This window comes from Balaenoptera ricei, chromosome 6, assembly GCF_028023285.1.
Source record: "Balaenoptera ricei isolate mBalRic1 chromosome 6, mBalRic1.hap2, whole genome shotgun sequence".
In the NCBI taxonomy this organism is placed as follows: domain Eukaryota; kingdom Metazoa; phylum Chordata; class Mammalia; order Artiodactyla; family Balaenopteridae; genus Balaenoptera; species Balaenoptera ricei.
Window position 1 is genome coordinate 11,870,879 of NC_082644.1, and position 13,458 is coordinate 11,884,336.

The 13,458-nt window shown below is 50.1% G+C and overlaps 1 protein-coding gene across 2 annotated transcripts in view; it reads right to left on the minus strand.

Moving 5' to 3' along the window:
- Positions 1 to 13,276, minus strand: part of PTK2B (protein tyrosine kinase 2 beta) — a 128,256-nt gene extending 114,980 nt beyond the window's left edge. For both annotated transcript variants that reach the window (XM_059926851.1, XM_059926850.1), the window contains exon 1: positions 13,093 to 13,276. The gene's annotated coding sequence lies outside the window, so the exon portion shown is untranslated. The remainder of the gene's footprint in view (positions 1 to 13,092) is intronic.
- Between the last annotated feature and the right edge of the window lie 182 nt (positions 13,277 to 13,458).

A 13,458-nucleotide genomic window follows, 5' to 3' on the forward strand; every position in this document is an offset into this window, starting at 1 on the left:
CCTGAGCTGTTCACAGCTTCCCAAACAGGCCACACTCTTTGATGCCTTATCTTTAAATATGCTGTGCTCTGTGCCTGGTAGGGCACCTCCCTGCCCTTTCTCTGCATAGCACACTCCTATCCATTCTTCAAAACCCTTCCCAGCATCACCTCATCAGTAAAGCCTTGTCAGCCTCCCCCTGGTAACGTTGGTAGCTCTGGGCTTTGTGCCTGTACGGTGTTTGGCCATCCTCTCACAGCCCATCTGGTGTTACTGTGGCTCTTTCATCTTGAGGATGGTCTCTTATTCACCTTAGTATCCCCAGCACCTCGCCCAGCACCTGGGAGGTGCTAAGTGATGCAGAGCTGGACTTCAGATTCACCACGTCACAGCCACTGCACCCACATCCTTAAAGAAGGAAACAGCACTTCAAGGAAGAAGAATACAGACTCTCCTTCCTTGCAGAGGTTTAATACCAAGAGAAACATTCGCATGAGTGGTGGTGGGGACAGCTTAGACTCAGTGCCGTCATGGCACAGGAGGAAGGGCTAGCTGTTACCATCACTGGAGAATGCTGGGACCCCGTCTAGGAACACACTCAAGTGGTGGGAAGGGACTCAGACTTTGCCTGATATACCAGACGTGTCCCCTTACTTCCCTTACGGACCACCACCCATGAAGGAAGGGGTCCAGCCCCCACCAAGGCTTCCCTCCACCGTCCCTCGCTCTCCGACCCCCAACTCCAAACATACACGCTCCGGCGGAACCGTGATGATCGTGCTGGATCCAGCCTCCCTGAGCTGTTCACAGCTTCCCAAACAGGCCACCGTGTGGCTCCCCGCTCTGTGACTGCGGTGAAGGTCTTTCTAAAGAGGAGTCTCATCCGTCACTTATTCCCCCTCCAGGGTCTGGGCCTCTAAAAGCCGCCTCTCGAGCTTTTGTCCATGTCTGTCACTTCCTCACACGTCTGGCCACAGCTTCCACTCTGGTCCTCTTGCCCGCCAATCTTCATCTTCCCTTTCCTCACTCTTACCCCAAACTCAGGAGTGCTGTTCTCCAGCTCACATGTGTGTGTCTTCTTAAGAGAAGACTGGAGGGGAAGTATGGAAGGGGCAGTCTCTCTCGGAGGAATTTACTGGTGAATCACTAGGGAGTGTGGTTTCTGAGATGGTCAGACTGTCCCACTCCCGAGAAGGGAGGGGGAAAGGCCTCCAGCGCCAGATACCCCGAGTCCTCACGCTAGTGGGAAGGGTAGCAGTGGACTTGAGGCCTGAATGGGGCAAACCCAAGAAAAGCCTTGTACCACGTCATATCCCTAAGGGTCCTGCTCCAGCAATTTATAACCCTCAACCGTGCAGTCATGTTACGTGGTCTTTGGGTTTCTCAACCACTTCCAGAAACTGGGCAGACTCTGGTTCTCCCATTTTAAAGAAGATAATAAAGACTGTCCAGACAACAGAAAATATAGTATCTTGTTTCCAACTTGTAACTACAAGTCTGTTTTTTAAATAATTTACATATGGTTCTACAGAGTCTAAATGAAAGACCAGTGCTGGTTTTCTCCATGGGAATAAAGAGGAAATAAAAAGGGACAGATCGGCGTGGCTGCTTGATTGGCTGTCTCACCAGCTTGCACTCCTTCCTTTGTTCATTCACTCATTCATTTATTCCTAAAGTTATTCGTCCATCCATCCGTCTATTTTCAATATCATATGTGCTCTTCCCCTCCCCAAATTATCTGTCACAAAACAGGAAGTTTATATTCTAGCCCTTTTAGAATCTTTCATTTTATGGGCTGCTCTCACGATCAGCCTATTTTGAACAAAAATATATGGCCTGGGAAAAAATATTAGCCCGACATCACTACAATAAATGCTAGTTTGGGCTGCTTACAAAGGTCACCTGATAGAATTGCTTTTTTAAGAAAGGAAGCACGGTACTATAATAAAGATTCAGTAACTTTGCTTGGGGGCATAGCCTCACAATTACAAGTGCTGAATTTTGTAAAAGGTCATTTTTCAAAAAGCAATGCACTAAGTAGTTATACTGTAGACATCAAAAGGAAAGACCTTCTAAAGGATTTGGTTAAACATTTTTCCAAAGTGACATATGAATGGCCAATAAGTACATGAAAAGATGCTCAATATCATCAGCCATTAGGGAAATACAAGTGAAAACCACGACAAGGTACCACTTCATGGCCACTAGGATGGCTAAAATCAAAATTACAGACAATAACGTGTTAACAAGAATGGGAACGATCACACATCGCTGACGGGAGTGTAAAATGGTGCAGCTGCTATGGAAAGCAGTTTGGCCATTACTCAAAAGGTAAACATAGTTATCACATGAGCCAGCAATTCTACTGCTAGGTATGTAACTAAGAGAAATGAAAACATATGCCTGTGCAAAAACTTGTACATGAATGTTCCTAGCAGCATTACTCATAATGGTCAAAAAGTAGAAACAACTCAAGTGTTCATCAGCTAATGAATGGTTAAACAAAATGTGGAATATACATACAATGGAATATTAATTGGCAATAAAGGAATGAAGGGCCAACCAATACATGCTACAACATGGATAAACTTTAAAAACATTGCGTTAAGAAGTCAGTCACAGGGCTTCCCTGGTGGCGCAGTGGTTGAGAATCTGCCTGCCAATGCAGGGGACACAGGTTCGAGCCCTGGTCTGGGAAGATCCCACATGCCGCGGAGCGACTAGGCCCGTGAGCCACAACTACTGAGCCTGCGCGTCTGGAGCCTGTGCTCCGCAACAAGAGAGGCCGCGATAGTGAGAGGCCCGCGCATCGCGATGAAGAGTGGCCCCCACTTGCCGCAACTAGAGGAAGCCCTCGCACAGAAACGAAGACCCAACACAGCCATAAATAAATAAATAAATAAAATTTAAAAACAAACAAACAAACAAAAAAAACAAGGGTTCATTTAAAAAAAAAAAAAAAAGTCAGTCACAAAAAGACCCACAATGTTGCGTGATTCCATTTATATGAAATGTCCAGAATAAACAAATCCAAAAACCAGAAGGTAGATTAGTGGTTGCCAGGGACTGGCGGGAGGGGAGAATGAGGAGTGATGGCTAATGGGCCGAGGGTTCTTACGGAGTGATTAAAAATAAAATCCTGCAATTAGATAGTGGTGATGGTTGCACAACTCTGTGAAGATACCAAAATTCACAGGACTGCACATTTTAAAAGGATGAATTTTATGGTATGTGAATTCTATCTCCAAAAAGCTGTTATTAAAAAATATAAATCAACACTTGCTGGGTTAATAAGAAATAGCAAACTCTCTCTAGACTGTAGGGACGATGATATAAGCCAGAACACAGATGATTCAAAGAGGGGTGCTAGCGGTGAGAAGGACGCTGATGTCCAGACGTGAGCCAGGTGTCGGCTGTTTCATAAACAGGGAGAGTTGGGGAGAAGCCATATTTTAAATGTAATGTATTATTTTACATAGTATGTGATTTAAAACGTGCGTCGCTAAAATCATATTAAATATTTTGAAATGTTTACAAATTTACATTAGCTGTTTTTTACACAATCCTCCTTATCAGGAGGCACACGTGTATGTATATATCAGATGTCGACTGTCAGGCACCATCTGTCCCTCTGACTCTCAGTATAGACACGGTTCTGACCTCAACAGAGCTTACAGCCTAGTTCAACCGAGTTAAAACGGAGCTTAAGTTTGAGGTCATTTCTATGAAAAGTTTGTAAAATTGATTACGAAACCTGTGGGTCATTCTTAATATTTGGTGGGGTCGTAAGTTCCTTGGAGCTCAGATGAAAGCTTTGGACTTTCTTCCCGTAAACATGTGCATTTGCTCAGAGGTGAAAATTATGCATCTTCTCCCAGGGCGCTCATGTATGCAATCCCCCCTCACCCCTTGCACATATACACGTCATGCCCCAGGTTGTATTCCTTACTTTGAGATCATTCTTCACTGAATCCACTTGCATCTAGACCCATTCTCCAGTGTATGTGTGTTTAGACACATAAACAATGAGGACTTCAAGAATTGGAGGCCTGGAGAGGATCCCAGATGATCTGGTCTCCCCGTGAGGCAGGAGGGCCCAGGGGTCACTGTGGAAAGGGCAGAGGGCCTGGCAGGCACCTGCCCTCCTCGCTTCAACCCTGGCAAGATCTACTTTACCCTGGTTTACACACTGGGCTTTAACCTAAGATCCATGTTGAAGAAAGTTCTCCTCTAGTTAAGAAGTCCCAAACCCCATTACTGTAAGTACAAATGGAAACACTGAGGCTTGAACTGGCCCACCCAGGTGACTCACCCAAGGTTACATGGCAGGGAGGTGACAGAGCAGTGACTTCCTGGTCTGCTCTCTAGGTAGCGCTCTCTCTGTCACCACACCTCTCCCTGGGAGTGAACACAGGTTTGCAGCTAAGCGTTTAGCAAACAGGTACAGGAAGGGTTTTACTAGACAGAGAATCAGGTAAAGAAAGAGGGAGAAGGTTCAGAGGCCACTCTGGGGACAACGGAGGGCCACCCTCTGGACAGCTCAGAGTGCAGCCACCACGGCAAGCCCCAGGACTGTGCACAGGTGGGTGGAAGTCCAGGTCACTAAAAACTGCCAACCTCTGCCTTGCAAATCTCTCTCCAGTATCCCCAAAGCGACTTCACCCTCTACCAAGGCTCCCTGCCTTTTTTCCTACTCCCTGTTTTTCTCCTGTCATTCAGCCTGGCCAGAACGGGTTCCATAAGCAGGAGGATGAGGGGGGAAAAGAAGGCAAGGATCCAATGGGTTAGACACTGGAGTAGCTCAGCAAAGGGATTATCAAGCTCCTGCTCTAAATCACCCACTCCCTCTCTCTGGGCTCTAAGAAACCTCCACATGCCCCGAGAGGCCAGGATAGCATCCTGACCCTGGGGGAGAATACGCTCCTGCTCTGTTGCAACGGGCTGCTGTGAAGCCCAGCTCAGGGAATGAGGAAGATCGCCTCTGGCCCTGGGGAGCCAGGGACGAGCATGTAAAGAAGGAGGCACGTGGAATCCCCAGTCCTTGGAATTTGAGGGAGTTTGGAAGAAGAACAAAAGAATGGGAGGGGCTTGATCTGAGCCTGGGGGAGGAGTCTGATTGAAGAAGGTGGAAGGGGCTAGGTGGTCCAGGCAGGACAGAGGACTTGGGCAGAGGTTTGATGAAGACCAGTGGGCAGACCAGGCTAGCTGGGAGGAAGGGCTTAGTTTGGAAAGTATGGGGAAGTAAGAAGAGAAGGTAAATGAAGGTCAGATTACGGAGGGCGTTAAACAGTAAATGCAAGGGATCTGGATTTGCCTAGAGGCACAGGAGCTTCTGAGGGAACCAGAAATAAGGAGAGGCTCTTAGGTAACATCAGGTGATATTGGGTAATATGGGTCAGACTAGGGTAGGGGCATGGAAAAGGGAGGGAAGGAATGAGAGGCATGAAGAAAGAATTTGCAGGATTAGTGATGGGTAAGATAAGAGCAGAGCAGAAAGGGAAGATAATTCCAAGGTTTTTGACCTGAGTGTCTAGGAGAACTACAACTTCATGAACAGGAGGGATGCCAGAAGGAGACAGTTTGGTGTAAGAAAACGATGAGTTTAGTTTTCAACTTGTAACATTGAAGGTGAGTTACTCAGGTGGAAACTCTTAGAGTTATTCTTACAGATTCTTGGAAGTCGAGAGCTGAAACAAGGGAGGAGGGTCAGACAGGAGGGGGAGACCAGGAGTTGTCTGAACTGATGACGGTGGATAAGGGGGCGGCAGACTGAAGTGCATGACTCTCCAGGAGGCTGCCATACAGAGGCTGCCATTAGACCTCTAGACAGGCTGACACTTAGTGCATCGCTACCAAAGATGAGGTCCATGGGAAAGGGCTTACACATGAACTGAGAACACAGAGGAAGGAGAAGATTAAGGGGAATGACAAATTACTTACATAACCTAAACAATTTGATGCTCCCATAAACCTTACATCTTTTAAATCCATGTAAGGACCAATTTCAACTCAGAGAACATAGAAGCCTCTGATCGACCAGCAGATATTCTCCAGGACCCACAGATCATCCCAGATTACAGAATTTATCCAGACTCTTGAGGCTCCCACATGCCCCGCCTTTGAGGTCAAGCTCTTTACTCTCTGATGCACTTTATACACTGCTGCCCAAATCTGATCATGCCCCCTTCACCCAAGTTCATATCTCAAGAGCTCTCTGCAGCCTTTAGAATAAAGTCCAGTGGCTCCCTGCAGCCTTCAAATGATGTCCAAACCCTTCAGCCACCATGTTTGAGCCTTATGTAAGTTTCCACCCTTAACTTAATTGCCCTTTGATACTCTTGGCTCCAGCCAAAATGAGTCATTCAAATCACGCCTCGCCACCTCCCTTTTATTTACAGTCTTTGACCAAAAAAACTGTTCCAAGTTTCCGTGGCCATACACTAGACATCCTTTGAGAGCTTTTCCAAATGCCCCTTCCTCCAAGAAGCATTCCCAGACAACCCAGACAGAAGAATTCTCTCCGTTCTCTGACCTCATATAGCACTTTATTGGTGCCTCTTTTATGGCACCAAAAGTCCCCATCTTGTCTTACAGTTATTTATCTTTATGTATTACAACCCCAAGCAGACTGTAAACTCGTTGAGGACAGATACAGTCCCTCAGACGCAGGGAAAGATTATATACTCTGAGTGACGAGGGGGCTGAAGGAGGGGAGAAATATTGAACAAATGCCAAGAATGAGCACAGGTGAGAAAACTCAGGCTCCGAGGGGTTACATAACTAGGCAATGTCAACCAAGGAGAAAGTGACAGATCAAGACTCAACCCACGTCTTTCTGACCCAAACTCTTCATCTTTCCAGGGATCCTGCCCTGCGGTGTTTTATGAAGCATTTTCACATAAGCCAAGTGTTTCTCTCAACGACGCTATCAGGGATGTGGTACTAGTTCTTCATTTTCAAATGAGAAAAGTGAAGCGACTTACCCAAAGTCACACAGCTAGCAACTGGAAGAATCTAGACCGAAGCCGTGTCTCCTGACCCCTGACCGTCTGTCCACTCACCCAGGCTGACAATCTGCCAGCATTGAGCTGGGGGCTTGAGAACTTCAGCTCGGGACAGCCACTCACAACTGCCTAAATGGACATGGGCATGTTTCCGTGCCCAGCATCTGTGTATATAGCAGACCAAAGGTAAACCGATGCCGGTAAGAGCATCTTCGAAGGTGCTGGAGTATCAGATCTCTGGTAACCTGCCTGGAGCTGGAACTGGGGGTGGGGAGAATGTACACCTGAGCCAGGGAGAGGAGCTGGGTTCTCACCCCCAAAGCTCCGGAAGAACAAAGAGAGTGCTTGAGGCTAGGTGCGGGGGAGGACGAGACAGTTGACATTTATTTAGAAACCAGAAAAACACGTGATGCTCCAAGTGGCAGGGATCCGAGGAAGGACGGTTCCCTCACCGGTGGGAAATGGTACCCCTCCCCCAGAAGAGCAAAACCCGAACTCAGGGCAGAATTCCCAATGGGCCCACAGGTGTCCCAGTGGGACTGCAACAACCGGGGAGTCTGAGAGGCAGCTGGAAGACCCTTAGAGAAGGAAAGGGCATGAAACACGGGGACTGCGGTCCTGGGGCCCTCAAAGTTGTTGGGAGAATTGGCCTATTGAAAGGGAGACTAGTCCACGAGTCAAGAACTAAACCCAGCAGCAAGCTCTAAACTCTGGGCAAGTACATTCCTTTGAGCTCCTGTCTAGTGAGCAATGGTGCCAGGTTCTGCGTGGGTGGATTTCAGGACGTAAAAGGGAAGAAGGTGACGGGAGAGGAGGAAAATGTTAGTGAGCTGTCACCAGGATAGAAAAGGGGAAGGCTCCCCTTCCACGGCCTTGGTGGTGGCTGATCTTAGTTCTAATCACGTTGACCAGCTGCCTTTAGTGCTGAGCAAGGTAAGCGCTGGGTGGGGTCTGCAGCCCATCCGCAGCCCACCTAGAGGGTCACTTGGAGACAAAATCCTGCACTCCCATCAACCCACCCCTCGTGTCTAGGTAAAAAGTGCATCGGAATACACAGTCTCCAGCCTGCTCTCTTAATCAAACCGTCATCGTGAGTAATAATTATACCTTGGGAAACGGCAGAGTGACTCAAAAGAGCTGCGCCCTGCCCCACCGCCGCCCCCTCGCATGGCTCAGAGCTTCGTGCTGGGTGCCTAGAACCCCGGAAGCCGAAGCCACCGTCTTCCCCTGCCGGTCAGCCCTCGGAGCGCCTTCAGTGGCCGTGCGGACTCCAGTGTCCGGTGGGCAGCAGTAGAAAGTCTCTTTGCTGGCTACAGAGCTAATCAGGCCAGGCTGTCACAGACACAGTGCACTGGGGGCTGGGTGTGGGGATGCAGGTTGGGGGCAAGGAGCAAATTCTGTCTTGTACATGATGCACAGGAGAAGCCCACTTCTGCCCCTCAGAACATGGCCTTTTTCCCCGGTGGGGGGGGGGGGGCAGGAAATGGCCCTTCCCCATCAGCTCGGATCAACTCAAAGTATGAAATAGAATGACAAGGAGAGCTACATTCATTGTGTGCCTGAAAAAGGACTGAATGTCCTATGTACAGCCAAGGTTATTAAGCTGGTGCATAAGGCCATCTGGGACATTAAAATACTGGACTAGTCCATCCAAGCTTGTAAATGTCCACCCCAGGGCCCTGACTGCCTGCCTCGTCCACCTCGCAGGTTCCCTGTGACCACGGGCACAGCAGGCTCAGTTCTGTTAGATCCTTGCCCACGCCTTAGTGGCTGTTGATATTTGGCATATTACTCCCGGTATACCCTCACAAAAAGCCCTGTCATTATCTCAGAGACGAGGAAGAGAGGGCTACACGACTTAGCCAAGGTCACACAATGAGTTCCAGAGCCAGAGCTGGAACCCAGGCTGACTGACCAAGTCCGGGCACTGGACCACTGGACCACCAACCACGCTAATGTTTTGGGGACTCTCACCGCTCTCCCTGCTCCTCCCCCTTTACCCTAGAACTGGCCCAGAGTCTAAGAGAAATTCTTGATCGGGGAGCCAGCAAGAACTTCGGTTAATTACCACCCTTTCTGCCCAAGGACCTCTTTATTCCAGCCCCCTCAGAGATCCATTCATCTGGGAGGCCAGGGCCACAGAGTCCCGAGCCTATGAGCCTTCTGGGCAGGGAGAAAAGTAGGAATAGGACAGCTACCGCTCGGGGTTCACCCAGAGGACGCTTCCTCCCCTCCCCTGCCTCAACTGTACTTTCCTTAACAATATTAAGAACATATGGAATGACTGCCATACCCTGGAGGGCTACATGCTGAGAGACATACTTTTCCAGGGTCCTCCGAACAATGGGCAATGGGTGTGAACTGTGGTAGGAAGATTTAGGCTGACACAAGTGTGGGTTTGTGTCTGTGAGGGATGAGTGATGCTGGGACAGGGGCTTTGGTCCCTGAAGATCTTCTGTAAATTGGACACTACTAAGTCCAGGCTAGAGTTATGGGATGAATAATGTCTGCAGAAAGATCTGCTTGGTTCCAGAACTGCACCTACATCAACAGTCAGTAGGAGTGGAGTGCTATTCCCACTGAGATGGTAGTAGGTGTCCCCCAAACCCACTACAAGGGGTCTATAGTCAAATTTAGGGGATGCTAGTAAGTCCAGCGATACAGGCGTCTTTTCTGAGGAACTGACCATAGCCTTGATCATATAAATACGCAGGACAAATCTCCGAGAGTGGGCTCACTGGAACGTTTCACCAGTGCAACACCTGTAACTATCTCATGGCAGAGAGTTTCTCTGAACACTGTTTGGCAAATGCTGCTCTAAAGAATTGGGGACAAAATGCTTACCACTGGGCAGGGGGATGGGGAGATTTAGCCACTGGAAAGAGAGACCATTTGTAACCCAGTGGTTCCCACAAGGGAAACACACTTTCCATTTCCTCTTTCTCTTAACAAATTCTTAACTCCCTCCAGGTTCCCTTCTAGGAGGCCCCCTAATTCGCTCTTATAAATGCCCCCATTAAAGTCAAAACAAGGCATCCTTACTTCTTCTACCCCTGAGCTCTATTTTTCTAATAAGGTACTCCTTTTAAAAATGGGAATATTGACAGCTAAGTTTTATGGCACATTTGTCTGTGTCAGTTGTGCTTGGTGTGTTACCTGGATTCTCCCTTCTAATTCATTCACATTTCCTTTCAGTTAATTCAACTTTGAGTTACCGCCCAGCCCCCCTCCCCAGGGTCTTCCAGGGCATCTGGGAAGCAAGTCAATGACAAAGCTGAAAAACTGACCCAAGCTCTCCCTTTCTGCTCAGGAGCTAACCCACTCTCTCACTAGGAGAAGGACCTCCACCATGTACTTCCCCTGCGGCCTCTGAGTGCTCAATAAATATAAACAGAAATAAACAAGCCTCAAGTACTTCAGGGATGCTACTTTGGTTACCCCTGTGAAAGTGCTATGAAGATTAGTATCTACCACTTTTTCTTCAGCATTCCCTGGGCAATTTACATACATTACCACGGATCCACTCCACAACCTGAACGAACAGATACTCTTCTCCTCATTTCTGAAAAGAGATTCTGGGGTTACAAGGAGTTAAGTGGTTTACATAAGGCCTCATAGCAGGCAAGTGGCCAAGTTGGCATTTGAATTCAGGTTCATTGGGCTCCAAAGACCAAGGAATTGCCTTTCTCTTGTTTTTAAGAAATAACAGGCTCAATCAGTGAAGGAGCCCCAAAGTGGAATCTAGGAGGATTGGTTACAAGATAATATGTCCTGGGCAGCGGGGGTGGGATGAAGTGGGAGATTGGGATTCACATATATACACTATTGATACTGTGTATAAAATAGATAACTAATGAGAACCTACTGTATAGCACAGGGAACTCTACTCAGTGCTCTGCGGTCACCTAAATGGGGAGGAAATCCAAGAAAGAGGGGATATAAGTATATGTATAGCTGATTCATTTTGCTGTACAGCAGAAACTAACACAACATTGTAAAGCAGCTATACTCCAATAAAAATTAATTAAAAATTAATAAATTTTAAAAAATAAAAAAAATTAAAAAAAATAAAGATAATATGTCCTGAGACTGTTCCCGTGGTGCCTGGGCACTACGCTACCCTTCAATTCCCAGCACTGTAGCATCCTCAGCTTTCCCCCAGAGGACAGGTGCCAGATAAAATACCAGATGTCCAGTTAACTTTGAATTTCAGATAAACAGTGAATAATGTCTTAGTATAAGTATGCCCCAAAGATTGCATGGGACATAGTTATACTCGACAAATATTCATTGCTTATCTGAAATTCAAATGAGTGTCCTGTATTTTCATTTGCTAAATCTGGCAGCCCCGCACCCTTGAGTCAAGTCGGAGGCTGCGGGCTCTGGGGCCCAAGTGACAGGAGTTGCCATGGCAACCAGAGCAGGCCCTTCTGGAGCTGTCTCTCCCACCTCTCCAGCTTCAACTCTTCCCGCGCTCTCCACGTGCCGAACACCCCGAGCTAGAGCGAGCTACTTTCAGTTTCCGGGGTGCGTCCCGCTGCTTCTGGCCTCAGGTCTCAGCACTTGCTGTGCGCTATGCCGTTCATCCCCCTTTATCCCTCCCGGGCTAATTCTACCAATCCTTCAGGTCTCCACTTAGAGTCACTTCTGCCAGGAAGCCTTCCGGGACACGCTGACCGGCTCCACCCACAGCCCCCAGCACTGGGCTGGTCAGCACCTGTTCCTTCCCTGCCCACGGCACTGCTCGGGGCGCAGGGCTGGGTCCCACGCACCCTGGTCTCCCATGCCCAGCGCCAGCACCTGGCCTCAGGTAGGAAGTCGGCCAACGCTTATTGAATGAAGGAATGAGGGCAGAGTGTCGTGCCAGAGCCGGTCTCTCCCTGTGGCTGCCTCCCCCCTGCGTCCATCTTCACGCACTTTTTCGTCTCTGCCCCCGCTTCGCCCTCCCCCAGGAGCTGCGAAAGGCTGGGGCTAGGTCCGCGCCGCACTCCTTGCCCTCAACGGACGGGCCTCCTCGTGCCCCTTCCCTGGTCTCTTCGAACCAACTGCCCCGAGGGCTCACGTCCAGCTGTGGGTCGGGGAAAGCTCTTCCTCTTCTGGTTTCTGAGCGCCCCTGGCGAACGCCCCCTGTGTGTCCAAAATTCGGCTCTCCTTCTCCCCCGCCCCGACCCCTTGGAGGAGCGTAATTGGACTGAGCTCCAAGCTGGCGTGTGGGGAGACGCCAGTGTCAGACGGCTGAGGTTTAGGGCAGGTGGTGGGGCTCGGTGGGCTCACAACAGCACCCATATGTTGCCTGTTCACCCACCCAAGGCTTTGCCCACGCACAGCCTGACAGGAGGAGAAGGCGGCACAGAACTTAACCCTTTAGGGGCATTCCGAAGTAATGTCACAAAGACCCGGGGTGGCAGCGAGCGTTAACTTTAGTCCCCACAACGCACAGGCACACACACATACACACGCGCACACGAGCGCGCACACACGCACGCGCACACACGCACGCACACACACATACACACGCACACACACGCACACACGCACGCGCACACACGCACGCACACACGCACGCGCACACACGCACGCACAGAGTTCTGCTTCTACCCCCCTGCAGAGCCCTGCTTGCTTCCAGTCGGCGCTAGATTCAGAAGATGCCCTCTGGGGGGCGGGGAGCGCAGTGGGTTGTGCGTGGGAATGTGAGCAGGGTGGGCGAGCTGAAGGGCACGGCAGGGGGCACAGCAGGAAGCGGCAGAGGCTCTAAGGCAGGAGTTGAAGAAGTTGGATTCTGAAAGCTCTCTGGCCTGACCTTTAGAGGCAGGCGGCCTTTCTGTGCCCTCCCATCACCCCCCCATCCTCCCCTGTCTGATAAGAGAACTAAGAGGGAAAAACACCCTTTCGTCTCAAATAAACTCCAAAAATAGAATCCCTCTCCCTCCGCGGAGGGCTCGCCGGCCCCGGGAGCGCCCCACGCCGCAGCGCCCACTTTTGGGCCCGCGGCTCCCGGTCCCGTCTGGGTCCCCGCAACCCCGGAGTCACCCCGACCCTCCCGCCTCGTCCAGCCTCCACCTTCTGGCTGGGCGCTCAGCCCCGATTGCGATCGCGGGAGAGGACTCACACGGAGCGAAGCGCCGACCCCGGCGGCGGCTCCTCGGCTCGGCCAGGCGCGGCGGGGCGGCGGCAGGTGAGAGGTTCTTCTTAAGGGGTGCGCGTCGGCTCCGGGGGCCTCCGCTGAGAAACAGCGCTGACAGGTTTGTGTTTTCCCCTCTCCTCCTCCGACTTAACCACACCCCTGCTGCTCTCCTCCCCACTTCCTTAAGGGGTGGGGTGTGTTGTCTGCGGTGCCGAGCATGTGCTGCTCCAGCCTCTTACCATAAACTCTGAAATAGACGCCGCCGCCGGTTTCCGGAGCTGCATGTGCCCAGAGATGGGGGGCCATCTCTGCCACGCCCCGACCCTAGGTGGGGTCTTCTGCTGTTCTGTC